Consider the following 16,081-nt stretch of genomic DNA (forward strand, 5'->3'; position numbering starts at 1 on the left):
CTTTGGCAGCAAAATTCGAGGAACAGCAAATTTTGCCCCTCAAATTTTGCTGCCCCTCTCTGTGGGCAGTGGCGGCTGCAGCAGCAAGGGTGGAGTAGGCGAAGAGAAAGTCCCCCTTTACCTTTTTTTTTTTTAAGGCAAACTTTTTTTTTAAGGTAAAAGGACAGCAAAAGCCCTTTTGCCTATGGGCGGCAAGAAACAATCCACCCCTGGAGATCCTCCATGTGAAAAACTTCCACGGGAAGAGGTGATGTGTGTTCAGACATCAGGTGGATTTGGGGGATGTGCACGGAAATGGGCTGGGGTGGCTCGAAGGGTGGGGGGTGCCACTGTAAGGGTGGGCTATGGTGTACTTGCCCCTCCCCCTGCTTTTCCCCCACTGGCACTCGTTGCCTGTAAAAGGTTTTGGGGTGGCAGTGTTCCTCCCTTCCTCCCCTTCCCCCTCTTCAGCCAGAAGTGGCTGGAAGTTCTGGGTGTGCATGCGCACGTCGCATGTGTGCCTGATGTGTGCACGCGCACCCAGTACTTCCAGCCAAAGAGGGAGAAGGGGCAGCCGGGAGGTACACTGCTGAGCCACAAGGCTTTTACGGCAATGAGCGCCAGCGAGGGGAGGGGTAGGTGCACCCTCCCCTGCCCTTAAAGTGGCACACACACCCCAGTGCTGGTGTTCGAACCTGTTTGGAGGCCCATAAAAGGGCTTCCAAACAGGTTCGTGCACATCCCTAGTGGGTTTGTGCTGAAGTCAGTGGGAGATATCAAGGAGCACTCCGTACATGATTTGGGGTTCCCCCTGTGCATTGGAGCTTATCCCACATTATCTCCGCACTAAAAGGTTCTATTTTTTACAGCAGTCTCTTGGAATACTTTGATATGTCCAATATACACCAGTGTTTCTTTGAAGATGTATGGACCATGGAGCTTTCCCAGACAGCAGGCTTTACCGTGGATTTTCTATCTTTACTGCAAGTTCGAAGTTGCCCAAAATAACTGATGCGAAAAGTGCAATTTTTTTTTAATTGATTAACTACCGTCAAGTCAGTGTTGACTCTTAGAGTCTGTGTTGACTCTTACCCCTGATATAAATCAGGCTACACTCTTAACGTGAGATAGGCAATGAGCAACCCAAATTGTGTGTGAAGTGCTCCCTGATAGCTCTCAGGGACTTCAGGGGAAATTTAGCTGATATGTGAATGCACACCTCCATTCCTGAGGAGATGCGAACTACAAGCCGGGTGTGAAAAACTTACAAGCAAATGTGGTTTTATGTTTGTTTGTTTAAAGGCAAAAAGTGAGGCTTTTAGAAAGGTCTACTTATATCCACTGTAAAGTACCTCTGGGAATGGTACACCTTACACAGACTTGAACAGTGCATGATATGAACGGTGCACGGAAAATAATTGGAAAGAACTGACAGGAACCCTATTAAAGCAGCCTTGTGTGAATGGCCCCCAGTTTCTTCGGATTATTGCACTTATATGCGGCTGATATATTGCCTCTTAACTTGCTCTACTTTACCCCACTTAATTCCACAGTTAAGCCCACTGTCTGGGAAAGGCCCTGGCAAAAATAGGCTGTCTGAAAGACAAGTACTCTGTAGAACAGCCTGGCTAATATTTTGATGGAATTTACTTCTGAGTAAACATGCATAGCGTTGGACTGTCTACCTCTAGCAGCCTTGATCATGCTCCAGCTATATTCCTATAACTTTTAAAAAGTTGATCTTAGATTCATTATCTGGCAAAGTCAAGCTTCAGCTTGGAGAGAACCTTCAGCTGCTCGTGAAGGAAACAGCCTCCCTCATATGACTATCTTACTTTCTACCATTGGATTCGGGAAAAGAGATGATTTAACAGAACTGCTGTGTCTCTGATGTTGATGATCAAAAGCAGTTTAAAGAGTTCTCTCTATCACATCTCAGAGGTACTTGGAGGAAAGTCCCTGGAACTTGGGATAAGTGATATAGAGAGCACATGGGCTATCTCTGCACTAGACATGAAACCAGGAGCACTGGGTGGACTTAACAAGCAGCAATAAGCAGGATCCGCATGTATATGACACAGGAGTGGCTGCCTTTCTCTTTGACCAATTTCTCCTGTTTCAGGTTCACTAGAGTGTAATTCTTAAGGAAACTCCTCTAGTTGCAGCCTCCTCCCACACAAAGGGTATGGATGGGCATGATGAATTAATATCCTTGCCCTCCACCATAAACCTCACACATTCAGGTTTATCCTTTTGAGGATGGTTACATCAAGCAATGGCTTGAATATGTGAATGGGTCACCACAGATCCAGCTCCAGAGACAGAATGCCTATATTGCCCTTTCATGGCCAGAAAATGAAATACTTTTCAACAGAGTAGGGCTAGCATTGAGGACGCATGGACATGGATGCATGGACCAGGCCTTGGGGCCAAAGATGTATAATGAACACCAATGCTTAATTCTGTGTCTGCCCTGTTGAAAGCAAGTGCTGAGGTGGTCTATTTTTAACATCCAAAAGTGCAGGGGTGGCCAATCTGAAACAGAAACCAGAGGGAGGGAGGAGAGTCCGCCAAGCGAGAAGGGCAGCCAGATCTGCACAAGAAGAGGCACAGCCCACTACTGTTGGACTACAGCTCTCATCATCCATGGCTGCAATGAGCTGTGGCTGTGGATGATGGGAGCTGTAACCCAACAACAACAGCTAGAGAGCCCCAGGCTGACCACCCCTCCAAGAGTTTGTGGAAGAGGGATGCTGGATCCTGCCCTGCCTTGGCTTCCATGATCCGTCACCTGAGGCATTCTCCCTCTCTGCTTAGTTCTGGTCCTGAAGCTGGACTGGGGGCAGCAGTGCCTGGAGCATGTGGACTCCCCCCTCCCTCTTTCCCTTTTGGTATTAAAATCCTATCTGCTGTGGTGGTGCAGTGGGGAAGCAACTTGCCTAGAGTGCGAGAGGCTGCTAGTTCAAATCCCCACTGGTGTGCTTCCCAGATGGTGCCTAGTAAATACATTTGTAGTCACCTATATTGGGCTGCAGCAATATAGGAAGGTGTTGAAAGGCATCATCTCCTACTCTGCAGGAGGAGGCACTGGTAACTCCACTCCTGTATTCGACCAAGAAAATCACATGGAATGTAATTGCCAGAGGCACTCTTACCCCTGGACTTTGGGGCCAAAGAGTCCAGGGCCTCCACAGCCCCTGGGTCCCCCCAAATCTTTAGTTAGGTGGTGTGGTTGCCTGGCCAAGCATGATGGTGCTTAAGGGGCGGGGGGCGGCTCCAATGGTCTTTGGGTCAAGGCTCCAAAATTACCTAGGTGCACCTCTGGTGATCGCTAGGAGCCAACACCAACTCAACGGCACAATCTCTTCTTATTAAATTCCTGCTGCCTTACTACCTGCTTTATATACACAGCTGCCACTGTTTTACATCTGGTTTGCCCTATAATGGACCTATAATGTAATAGATTTCAAGAGACAGAGTGATTCATTTACTAGAGAGATCCATTTCCCTGGCTAGAGGAGTATCCCTGCTGATGAAATGAAATGGCAAATAATTTTGTTTAATGCTGAGCCCCAACACCCTCCCCCCGCAATGATCCCATAATTTGTGAAGTAATATTTTCTTGCAACTTCACCAAATGCATCTCTTAACTGTCTTTACATTGATACAGATGTGACACGGCATTATTTTCCATTCTTTCTTTTAGGTAATTGAAGAAGCTAAATATATGATAAACTTTGTTTGAATATGAGGCATAGGCTCCAGACTGATAATCATCCTGTGATGGAGACTTGTATATTTTTGAACTGACATCCTTGACAGTGTCACAATTGCTTCTGGCAAACAATTTAAAAATGATACACACAGAGAATTCAAAATATTTCCCTCTGTGTAATAGCCTACCTGCTGCAGTGATGCAGGATACCGTTACCAGAAAGCTAGTGCTCTTCTTAACAGTACAAGGACAACTATAGGATATCTGCTACAAAGTGATGTCCAGCATCCTAAGACATCTTCACCTATATAGTTTTCAGACAGATGTGCATTCTTCTACAGAGACAATGCTGAGCTCCACATTGTCTGCCAGTCCAACAACCCATCTCCAGTAGTCACTGTGATATGTAGGAATCTAAGTCAGAGAGGTATCTATGCAATATCAGATTTAAGTCTGCAGCCGTAGGCATCAAAGCTAGTATATAAATGCAATGAATAAATAAATACTGGTGAGTAAGCACATTGAACCCAGACTTACTTCTGAGTAGCCATGCATAGGATTGCGGTACACAGTTAGGGCTGGTTCAGACAATATTTCAACCACTGGCTGCACCACATGCAAAATGAATGTGCACATTCCATAAACACACATTCCCCGCCCTCTTCCCAATACGCCAGGGTGTCTTTCTGTAATTTGTGGAGGATTCATCCAAACAACTCATAAGAACAGCCTTGCTGGATCAGGCCCAAGGCCTATCCAGTCCAGCATCCTGTTTCACACAGTGGCCCACCAGGTGCTTCTGAGAAGCCCCCAGGCAAGAGCTGAAGACATGCCCTCTCTGCTGTTCCTCCCATGCAACTGGTATTTAGAGGCAGCTTGCCTCTGAGGCTGGAGGTGGCCTACAGCCACCAACCTAGTAGCCAAGAGACTAGGGAGCAGTTTAGATCAGGGTTTCTTAACCTTGGGACCCCCAGATGTTGATGTACTACAACTCCCATCACCCCAGCCATCAGCCATGTCCATTGTGGCTGGTGATGATGGGAGTTGTAGTCCATCAACATCTGGGGGCCCAAGGTTAAGAAACCCTGGTTTAGATAGTACTTCTGCCAAGTCCAGCAAACGTAATGCTAGTTTAAACATACACACACACACAGACACACACACACACACACTATTAGTTTAAACTAGTATCACTTTTGCTGGGTTTGGCAGATGAAGTTTTATCTAAATTGGCACCTAGTCTCTTTTGTTTCATGTTCCCTTTACAGGTAACTTTGGAGCAGAGAAAACAGTGGAGAACTATGGAGCAACTCCAAGTATGCTTCAGGCACAGTAGTGCCTATATGGATAATGCAAGGTATAAAAATGGCATTCCACCACAATAAGCTGTAAACATTGAGCCCTTTCTCACAATTGGTGAGAAAGGGCTTGAGGCAAAGCGGGGAGGAAGGCTGCTAGCACTTACCTGCCCGCAGTTGATCCCTCTTCTCTTGCTAGGCGGGCAGATGGCCCACCCAGACGATTGTTGGTTGCACCCAGCAGCATGGAGGCTTGGGGCTGGGAAACGTTGTCCCACCCCCTGAAAGCTCCTATAATGCACCACATGAGTGTTTGGTGAAGTGCATCGTGGGGATCTTCCAACACCGGCTGGGGACCCCTGCAATGTCCCAGCACTGGCAGCAAGCCGCTGGGACTGGCAGATGACCAAAAAAAGAATTTAAGAGGGCTCTACAGGTGGGTTGGTCGTGGTGGTGGCAGCAGCAGCCCTTCCCAAAAGCAACCAAGAGCGGGCTTGGCTGCCTTAGCCCACTCCTGGCTTCTTGTGAAAACAGCCTCACTCTATCAGTCATAAACTCCAAACTGTCTTTCCCATCTCCCTGAAGTTGGGCACAGAATAACAAGGAAAGACGTGCCACTAGCTAGCCAAATCTGGTGCAAATCTGTTGAGACATGACCCGGATATAACAATTTGGAAATGACACATTTCCAAACGACAACTTTGCCATGAACAACAACTTCATCCACAGGATTCAAATGGGAACTGTGCCTATCAAGCTTCAATTTTCTGGTTAACAGTAGCTCTCTTTTGTTCCATGGTGAGAAGTTATCGTCTTCCTTTTTGCCCTGACATGCATTTATTTTGGGAAGAGAGGTACCGATCAGTTGCTGTGATCATCATCATAAGCAATTGTATTTTGTGTGTGTTTGTGTGCGTGCATCTTAATTGTGCGTAATAAGAAATTGTATTTTTCTCCTCCTGCAGCTGAACCTCCACCTTCTCCTGCTGCAATCTGCACTGCCCACAGCACTGCTGCCAGCCTTACACTTGATATATCCTACCAACTTGCAGCATGTGAGCCTTGGCTCCAGCAGAATCAGCCTTTGGCAACTGGTAAACAAGAAGTGAGTGATGATCTCCACTGTGGTGCCAGCTGCTTTGGCTGTAAGGCGCATACCATTGCAACAGCACATGGCAAATCGAGACTCAAAGGAGGACATAAGATTTAGCCTAGGCTGGATCAGAGCAAGGGTCCAACCAGGTCCAGCACTTTGCCCCCAACATGCCAGTTGCCTCTAGAAACTTACATGCAGGGGAACAATTTCAGAAAGTGATGGGAGCTCAAGGCAGCCTCTTCATTTTGCTTCTGATCACATGTTCTTTCTTTGGAAGCCTTATACTGTACCTCTGGTAACTGTGATTTTATGTATTGATTGATGGTTAAATTTATATACCACCTTTCATTAAAACAATCCCAAGGCAGTTTACAGCAGAATTTAAAAACAAGATTGTAAAAAAGACACAATTAAAATATTAAGCTAAAAATATTTTAAAAATCTGATTAAAATCGTAAAACACAAGCATAAAAATAGTACAAAATACAAAGAGCAGCAGCAGAGACAATCATATAAAAGCCTGGGTAAAAAGCCAGGATTTAACATGCTATCTAAAAGCTGTGATGGAGACCGAGGAGTGAATAGCCACCTGGAGAGCATTCCAGAGTCTGCGGGCAGCAATAGAGAAGGCCCTGTCCCGCATGCACGACAGCCGAGCCTTCCTTCATTGTCGGCACCTGGAGCAGAGCCCCCTCGGATGACCTCGTCAAGTGGGCAGCAACCTTTGGGAGCAGGCGGTCCCTCAGGTACCCCGGGCCCAAACCATTAAGGGCTTGGAATAACACCTAATCACAAGAAATGTTCTTCACAGAAACTGATTCTTGCCTTGTTTGGTGTGGCAAGAATGGAATATTTGCCACACAGTGATGCAGGTTTGTGGATCTCTGAGAATCTCCCCACCACTACCATCAACTCCTTGCTCCTTCACCCTGAAAGAAAAGAAGGAAGCTAGGCTTGGCTGCCCATGAGGACCTCCAGAATCTGCATGGATCCTGGTGGCGCCATGGCACTAAACCCAGTGCTGCGGTGCAGAACCAGGCTGCCGGGAATCATGTGTCAGCACGAGCTGCTTGCAGCTCGTGCTGACACAGAGACAGGGCTGGACTGGGGGCACTGAGAGGGCAGTGGAATGTATGTGGGGAGGGCGCCGGGTTGTGAGCTGAATGGGCACTTAAGGCTAGGAGTATTCATTGCTGCCGAGTGTGGCAGGGTGCTGGGGCACACCGGGAATATGCCCCGCTGCCCTGTCAGCCAGCCTGAGCCTGCACAGAGACAGGCAGCTAGAGCACCCTTCCCTTAGGAGAATCCCCCAGTGAACTATGCTCAGCATGCGGTGTACTGTGGGATTCACGGAGGCCGGGACAAGAAGTACCAGCTTCTGTTTGCCAGCACTGCCAAGAGCAGCACAGAGAGACACCTACACTGCTCTCGGCAGAGCGGGCCATGTGGGCGCACAGCTTGCACACTGCAGGGGCTCGGTGCAGTTGTCTGGGGGAGGTAGGTTGAACCCTGCTTCCTCTTCCCCACCCCATCTGCCTGACCACGTGTGAACGCAGTTGTGTGCATAGCCCCAAGATGTCCTTATTGATTACAACCCAGTGGACAGAGTGCATCATAGCTAGGGGGAAGTGACATGTTGGGCTGTGTCTGCATCAGCTACACATTTTAGGCATCTTCTCAAGTTAGGGTGCTGCTTCTTGTGCTAGTGCATTCCCACAGCAGTCTTCATGCATTTGCCATCAGGATGCCCAGAGAAACAAAGAAGAGTGGCAGACACCAGCAGGACTAGCCCCTCTCCCTGGAGTGGTACACCACCATTTTGTGGCCCACCCCCTCATCTGGTTTTCTTCACAGAAGGGGCAAATGGCTATCTCCCCAGAGGAGTGTTTTTATACCTTCTTCTTTCCACTATATGGAGCAGGCTCCAGTGCTACTGACAATCTAGTATTATTAGTATTGTTGTTGTTTGTATCCTGCTGTCCTTCAAGAAGCTCAAGGCAGCCTATATGGGCTTCCCCTTCATTTTATCAGCACAATGAGGCTATTCTCACTAGCAGTAGAAACTAGGCTAAGGGAGCCCAGTCTGGTTTCTGCTCCTCGTGTGCTGCAATGGGAGCCTTGTGGCTCCCGGCAGCCAGCCCTCTTAAACCCCCCCCCCTTAAATGAGGTTAGCAGAGTGCACAATCCACTCACCCTGGGTTTTTGGTTGTGTGTTGCCGCAGTGTCGCTCCACGCTGCAGCAAATCACTAGTAGACCCCCAACCGGGAGGCTATAACAAGCCTCCCAGTGTCGGGGGGGGGCTCCCCAGAATGCCCCACACACTGGGACTTAAGGGGGCCGGGAGTCCTCCAATCCCTGCTGTCCCAAATGGCTCCATGATGGAGGTGGTAATCATGTGGGCAGCCGATCCGGCTTCCCAGGGCGAGCTGCCTGCTCATGTGTAGGGAGAGCGGGCTTGTCCCTCTTATGTGTGAAGTGCCTCTAACTTTGTGAGGTAGGTTAGTGTGAGGATGTGATTGGCCCAAGGTCACCTAGTGAATGTTGTGTCTTCACCCTGATTTGAACACAAGTCTCCGTGGCTTAGTCCAGTTCTCTGTCCTTTATTCCATACTGGCTAAGTTATACGTTATTTACAGCTTTACTTTTTTAAAAAATGGGGCTATTCTTATGATCAGCCAAAATTGGGCTAGGAGAACATAGCCCAATTTTGGCTGATCTTGTAAACCACCGGGCTCGCAGGCGAGCCGGCTTACAAGTGGCTAGCCCACCTTTTTACCCCTGCCCTTAGCCTGGGTTTGCGGAGCAAGCACTCCTCAAACCTGGGCTTTCCGATCACGAGTAGCCGCAGTGCAGCTCTGCACCATGGCTACTCACGAGGAGACCCCTGGAGGGGAGGCAAAAAGCTGCCTCCCAGCTCCGGAGGTCTCCCCAGTATGCCCTGTGTGCTCACGCAGGGCATACTGGAGCTTCCGGGGGGCCGCGCAGCCCCTGAGCTCCCCAGCCCCTGCCAGCTCCATCACGGAGCCAGCAATCATGTGGGTGGCCGATCCAGCCACCCAGGGCTCCCTCCCTGCTCATGTGCGGGCCTAGCCCGCTCTCCCCGCTCACCCTGCTAAACCTGGTCTCACTAATCATGAGTCCCAGCTCTCACGTCTTGAGAATTGAGGGCTATTCAGAGATTTGAAAATCCCTCCTTAAAGAGTGTCCTGGGCACTCTTGAGCATGTCGCTGTATGGGGGATAATACACATCTGAGCCAGCGAATCCTGAGCTATAGTTGCCACTTTTCCACAGCAATTTGCATGAGACAACGACATGTTTCCCAGTCCCTGGTCTCATATAGATTGCCTCCAGGAATCAGTGATTATAACGGGGGATATGCCAGCTCAGATTCTACATCCTTCACACTGTTGAATCCTAGGGACCCACATGGGCTGAGCACCTTCAGTGTTCCTGGATTGCAGCAGTATGCCTAACTAGCTGCTACAAGTCTGAAGTTATATTGCTTCAGCTGTCTCTTAGGAGAGCATTCATGAAGTGGCACTTTCTAGGAGAGATTCAGATTTATCTTCTTGTCAGTGTACTTCTTGGAGGCAAGCGAGTAATTTGTCTTGTTGATGTTTTGTATAGATTCAGAAAAATTACACTTAACTGGCACTTCCATATATAATATCCTGTGCCCATTTAATCTGGAAACATGAGCTAGTCTGCTCAGTCTGCACTTTACTGGCAAAATTAGAACTGCAGCAGCAACAGGTAGAGACATTTCCTTTGTTAAGAAGTAACTGTTCGGAACCATTCACCACCTTTTCAAAAGTAGCTGGTGCTGCATACAGATATGCATTTAGTATTAGCCTATTGCCATATAAAGTGGATCTGTTGTCAACAGCAGGTCTTAGTTGACTTGACCTGCAGCTAACTTCAGGTCAGTGAAAACCAGAACTTGATAGGAATTTTGATTCAGAATCTAAGAATGTTTAGTTAGAATAAATGGAACTGCACAAATTGTTGCAGGATTACTCCAGATAAAAGAATTTGAGCTGCCTCTTATGATCGAATGGCTTAAAATCAATTGGCAGAATCCAAAGAACTGTATGAACAAACATTTCTGCTTGTATGCAGGAGGAGTGGTTTTTACCAATCCTCCCTTCCTTCTACAGCACTCTGTGTCTGCAAAACTTATGTGCCTGGGTCTGGGGAACTCTTAGTGGATATATTTTCATCAGGCAGAGAGGGCTGCAGAAAGAAGTGGAGCTGATGAAAATCACCCCCCGCTCCACATGCAAGCAGAACTGTACCACTCATGCAAGTCTTAATCTGGAAGCTACCCAATGAGACATTTACAAGTAAATGTGCTTAGATCTGAGATGCAAGGATGAATGTAATTTCTTTGGAATCATGGGAACTTTGCCAATTACTTCAATTTAATCTTCATTTCACTGAAAGTGATATTCTCTTCTGTAGCATGTGAAATGTGAAGGGTTTTTGTGGTCTCCGAAACTCTCCCATTCCCAAAGAAATGTCACCTCCCGAATGTGATATTAGCCTTTGGGTCTTATAAATGTCCCCGCTCTCTAGGTACTGCAAGTCTATAATGTCTGTTTAGAGTCAATTAAGGCCTGGTCTTACCAGCTGTTCTTGCTTGAAGATAGACGAGTCTTGCTCCTGGGCAAGTAGGGGTTTTTCCAGGTTTTTCCAGTTCTCCTGCTGGAGGCAAACCACAGGCACACACTACTCCTGTAGCACTTCTGTGTTGCACTGTGCATCTCCCATCGCCTTCCCCTCTTCCAGACTGAGCTTATGTCCTTTTATGTCTGGAGGCAATCGAGGGTGGGGAGGATTTCCTCCAATGCCCTTCTCTTTCTGCTTCTCCTCCCAGCCTCCACTGTCAGTGATGCATGCATGGGGAAGCTTGGAGACACAGGCTCAGCTGCTTTGGCGTGCTGATGCACAAGCCCGGTTAATATAAAAAAAGCTGATCCAGTGCAGAGCATCTGCACCCCTAGTTCTCCCTTCCCTCCCCATCTTCATTTTGTCTTCAGCCCCAGTTTGTTCTTCCCCTCCCAGTCCGCTTTCTCTCACTGCCCTCCACTGGTGCTTTCCCTCACCACCTGCTGGCCAGCCTAGCTCCCGCTTTCCCTAACTGCCTGCCGGCTGGCCTAGCCACCTCTTTCCCATCCGGCCAGCCTGGCCGCCGTTCGCCTGTCCCAGCCACTACCCGGCAGTTGCTCGTGAACTCTTGCGAGAGCTGCCACACATGGGATTAGCAACGGGTACATTTAAGAGAAATAGAGAGAGAGAGAGTTGGGCACTCTCCACTCGCCAGAGAATTTGTGGACACAACTCAACTGATTTCTAGGCAGATACACTAGAGACACTAAAAGATAGCATAACATGGTGCTTGAACAAATGAAGAACCTCCCAATTACTGTTTCCCCTGTTTGATTTTGAATGCAGATTTCATATTGCTCATACCACAGTGAAGCCCAGCATGTAGTCCCACACTTCAATTGCTCAGCCTCTGATATAGAGATAAAAACAATTATTTATAGGTAATTCTGGAACAAGTGTATCTAGGCAACTTGTATTGTGTCAAATCATCATAACTATAGCTAGCTACTCTAACGGGGGGGGGGGAGCTTTCTTGCATATCATATTCAACACTTTAACTCATTTCATACACTGTTACTCCAAAATCCAAATAATTATTTTGCCCACATTGACTCTTTTAGTACTCCATAAGTAATGAAGCATCCTTGCAGGCTTGAAGCACGCCTTGCCTCACTAACTCAGCACTCTTGGGTAAAACCTCATCTAATAGTTCATATATTCTTCTTGTAGCATTTATCCTGAACATCAAGGTTCATCATGACCAAAATGCACGTATCAAATATCTCTAGTCAGCAGCTAATCTTATGAAAGGGCTTTTAAAGAAAAGAATGGAAGGTGGAAGCCACTCCACCTTCCACCTATTCGACAAAGTGGACTGACCCACTGACATATTCATCAGCCCCTCCACACACCTCTCTTGCTTGTGGGCTGGCAACTGGAAAGGTCAAGTGGTAAACTATACCCTAAAATACATCTCCATCTCCACCTGTGATGTACGTTTGGGCAAAAATTATTGTCCAACTAATATCAGTTGTATAAAGTCACTCACATTTCAAATTCTGCATCCTGTTAAATTCTTGGATGCAACCCTTCGTTAATGACACATATCTGACAAGCAACTCTGTTCTTCTACCAAGAGGTACCATATGGTGATGCTGAGAAAATAGAGTTTTGTTGTAGTTCCTTCACTGGAAGCCAGATGGTGTTGCTAAGGCTGTGGAATGATAAATGAGATGACAACCTCACTGCTATGGTGCTTCCAGCTTTCCATCCCATTACCCTGACCCTCAGATTTACTGTCCTGAAGGAAATCCCTTTGAAATGAAAACAAAGCGATTGAAGAGAACATTTCTTACAGTCCTAATTCTATCCATATTTTCTCAAGAGAAAAGTGAAATTTAGATTTGGGGTACCTTACTTGCATGATGCAGGGGCTACTAGAAAGCCCCTTCAGGAGATGACTTCTCTAGCCACAATTGCAGAAGCTTAGCACTAGCCATCACAGCATTCTGAGGTGTGAAAAGATTCCACAGGTGAGATTCACTTTGGTGTTCATGCCAATGACCTTGATCATAGTTGTAAAAATAACAATAATGTCAAGAGACACTATTATTATTTAAATGTCTATATGACCCAATATCAAAGCTCTCCAAGTGCTTACAGTACAATACAAAATTCAAATCAGAAAAAACAGTAACATCTTTAAAATCAACCTTATAAGCACACTATGAAATACAAGGGTAGAAAAGTGTGTGTGTGTGTGTGTGTGTGTGTGTGTGTGTGTGTGTGTGTGTGTGTAACCTTTCCTCTATTATTGATTGGCCCAGAGTTGTAACTGAGCTGTTGATTTCATTATATTTATGTGACATTTTTTAAAAATCTGGGTTTTTAACCATTATCTTTTAGAATCTGTTTCATATTCCCAAGCCATTTAGAGCTGTGTTCCTTCTGATTTTCTACAAGTTGGCATCATCTCCATTTCCCCCCTTCATCTGTCCATTTTGAATATGTTCTATCCTTGTGATTCCAAGCATTCATTTTGATTTGATTAATTTGATTTCCATTTTCACTCCTACTGCCTCTTTCTCAAATCTGCCAGCAGCCAGAATGTACAGGAGAGCAAACCTATTAGCTGTCTTATAGATCTTACTTTTCATTCTGCTGGGCAATCTTATCAAACATCGCTCAGCTCAAATTGAATTTCCTAATCTGCTTGTAAATGCATCACTACTGACCCAATCCACAAACTAGTTATGCCATACCTTTAGATTCCAACACCTTTGACTTTAGTGCAGGGGTGGGGAACCTTGGCCCTCCAGCTGTTTTTGAACTACAACTCCCACCATCCCCAGCCACAATTGTGGCTGGGGTGATGGGAGTTGTAGTTCAAAAACAGCTGGCGCGCCAAGGTTCCCCACCCCTGCTTTAGTGAGTCAAAATCAGCTTAAATTCAATTGTTCCAGTTTAATTGGCTTTCAGTTCACTATTCTACTATACAATCTCATCAAGGACCTAATGCTATATTTTTAAGTTGCAGTTCTGCTCTTGCCTCTCTTCCCTCCAAACCCCTCTGGTTTTGATAGGCAAGCTATCATTGAATTAACCCAGCCCACAATCATTTTCAAATGTCTTGTACTATTTTTAGTTTATCTGGCATGGAAGGTGTTGACCTTTTGCAGTTGTGTCCACCTGACACTACTGAAGGGCAGAGGAAAGGGTGTTGCTGCAGTCTATAAGGATACCATTTCCCTTTCCAGGTCTCCAGTTGGGACCAGGTTTTGGATGTTTATACCTTGTGCTGGGCATGACAACCATAAAACTGTCCCAATGTGTAATTAACCCAACACGTGGCAGGTCACACTCTGAATCAGGTATTATTTTCTGGGCAGGATAGTGATCTGGATCTGGGAGAGTTTTTAATGGGACCCTTACAATGGCCCACCAGCTGTGATGGTGCAGCGAGTAAGCAGCTTGCCTAGAGTGCAAGAGGCTGTTAGTTCAAATCCCCGCTGGTGTGCTTCCCAGACTGTGCCTAGTAAATACATTTTTAGTCACCTATATTGGGCAGCAGCAATACAGGCAGGTGCTGAAAGGCATCATCTCATAGTGCATGGGAGGAGGCACTGGTAAACCACTCCTGTATTCTACCAAGAAACTCACATGGAATGTATTCGCTAGGAGTCGACACCAACTCGATGGCACAATCTTACCTTTCCTATAATGGCCCGCACCTGGTAAGTTTTAGGCTTTTGGTAGCTCTGCCTCTCTTCAGGGACTTATGAGAACAGCCTGTTTTCCAAGGCTCATAGATCTGAGGGATTCCTAACCAACCGCTGTGGGAAATAGAAAACCAGTACCTCACAAACTGGACTTCTAGTTTAAATGCTGGTACTTGACATTATCCAGGGATTGACAACATATTGCGTCTAGATGTGTTGAGAGAATGTTGCAGGCATGGGAATAGCAAGCCAATATTTCCACAAACAGAACTTTTCCAAAACCTTACTATACCTACTGGGACCACTGGCATTCCTTGTCCCATATCTGCAACACATACCTGTAGGCATGAGGACATGATCACCAACATTGTTACCAGAATGAACTCTCATTCTGGAACAATGGGGAACAAGGCATGCATGGTGTGTGACAGACTTAAGCAGTTGCATCATGATTCAGACAGGAATTTTAAGTGTCAAACTTGTCATCGACTTATAATTAGAATTATACCATCTACAGTACTAGAATAGTCAAGACTGTATGTACAACTACCAAAAATAATTAGTAAATGACATCAATCAACTTGAATCTGCCAGATTTTGTTTCTGGACTGCTTTCAAATTCAAAAAGATTTGCAAAGTAAGAAAGGCTTTTGGAATCATCATGATAAGAAAAAGTACAATTGTCTTTAATTATCCACACATTGGCAATAATCCAGGGAAGCTGGGAGGAAAACGCAACGTGTTATGCCTCAAGCAGATTCAATTCAAACTGTCTAGAATGAGTAATTGTCATAAATATCTGATTTTGCTATTTCCTATGGCTGTTGACATGGCAGATTTAACAGTCCTGCTTTCTTTGTCAATGATATGTTAACACCCTCTCCATTTAAATATTATGGTGAGCTACACAGAGATTAATACATAAAGCAAATCAAAGTACTGAAATTGTTATTATGATGCTGATGTTTAGTAGAAACATGGAGTGCAAATGTCTAGATAGAAAGGATTTACAAGGATGCCAGCAGGGTTTTCACCTTTGCTGTATGGCTGTTGGAGGATGAATACAGATGATCATTTATCAAGTGGTAATTTACACTGGTATGCATATAAACACTTGGAAAGTCAATGATAAGGACTAAGTACAGATTTCTTCCTAATAACAGTTTGGGGTAGGGATCCACACGAAACAGATTTTGTGTTTTGTTCCCAGCTCGTAATGAAATGCAGATGGCTGAAACGTTTTGTCGAAACAGCAGTCAACCCCAGCTGTTTCGATGGAACAAACCTGAAATGTTTTGAGTGTTTGGGCCATAGGGAACAATGGGGAAACTCAAAACACCCCATTGTTCCCCATGAGTAGCTCCTAGGGACACCAAAGTGGGTTGTGTTGTAAGGCATGATGGGTGCTATCTCACCTTCTGAGGGCCTTCTCAGACATGACACCGACACTTCGGCATATGCTCCTTTGGGAGGACTGCTTGGCTTCCTCACTGATTGCTTTTAGATACATGGCAAGGACTTCTAGCAAGCAATTGGGCTTAATTGTGGCTGATTTTTAAAAAAATTATTATTATTATTATCTCTTGTTTACACAGTCAGACAGGTGTTATTGACTGGTTTGTTTTATCCAGACATCGAGTCCTTCCCAAGGACCTAGGATGGC

This window comes from Hemicordylus capensis, chromosome 2 (assembly GCF_027244095.1).
Source record: "Hemicordylus capensis ecotype Gifberg chromosome 2, rHemCap1.1.pri, whole genome shotgun sequence".
Taxonomy (NCBI): domain Eukaryota; kingdom Metazoa; phylum Chordata; class Lepidosauria; order Squamata; family Cordylidae; genus Hemicordylus; species Hemicordylus capensis.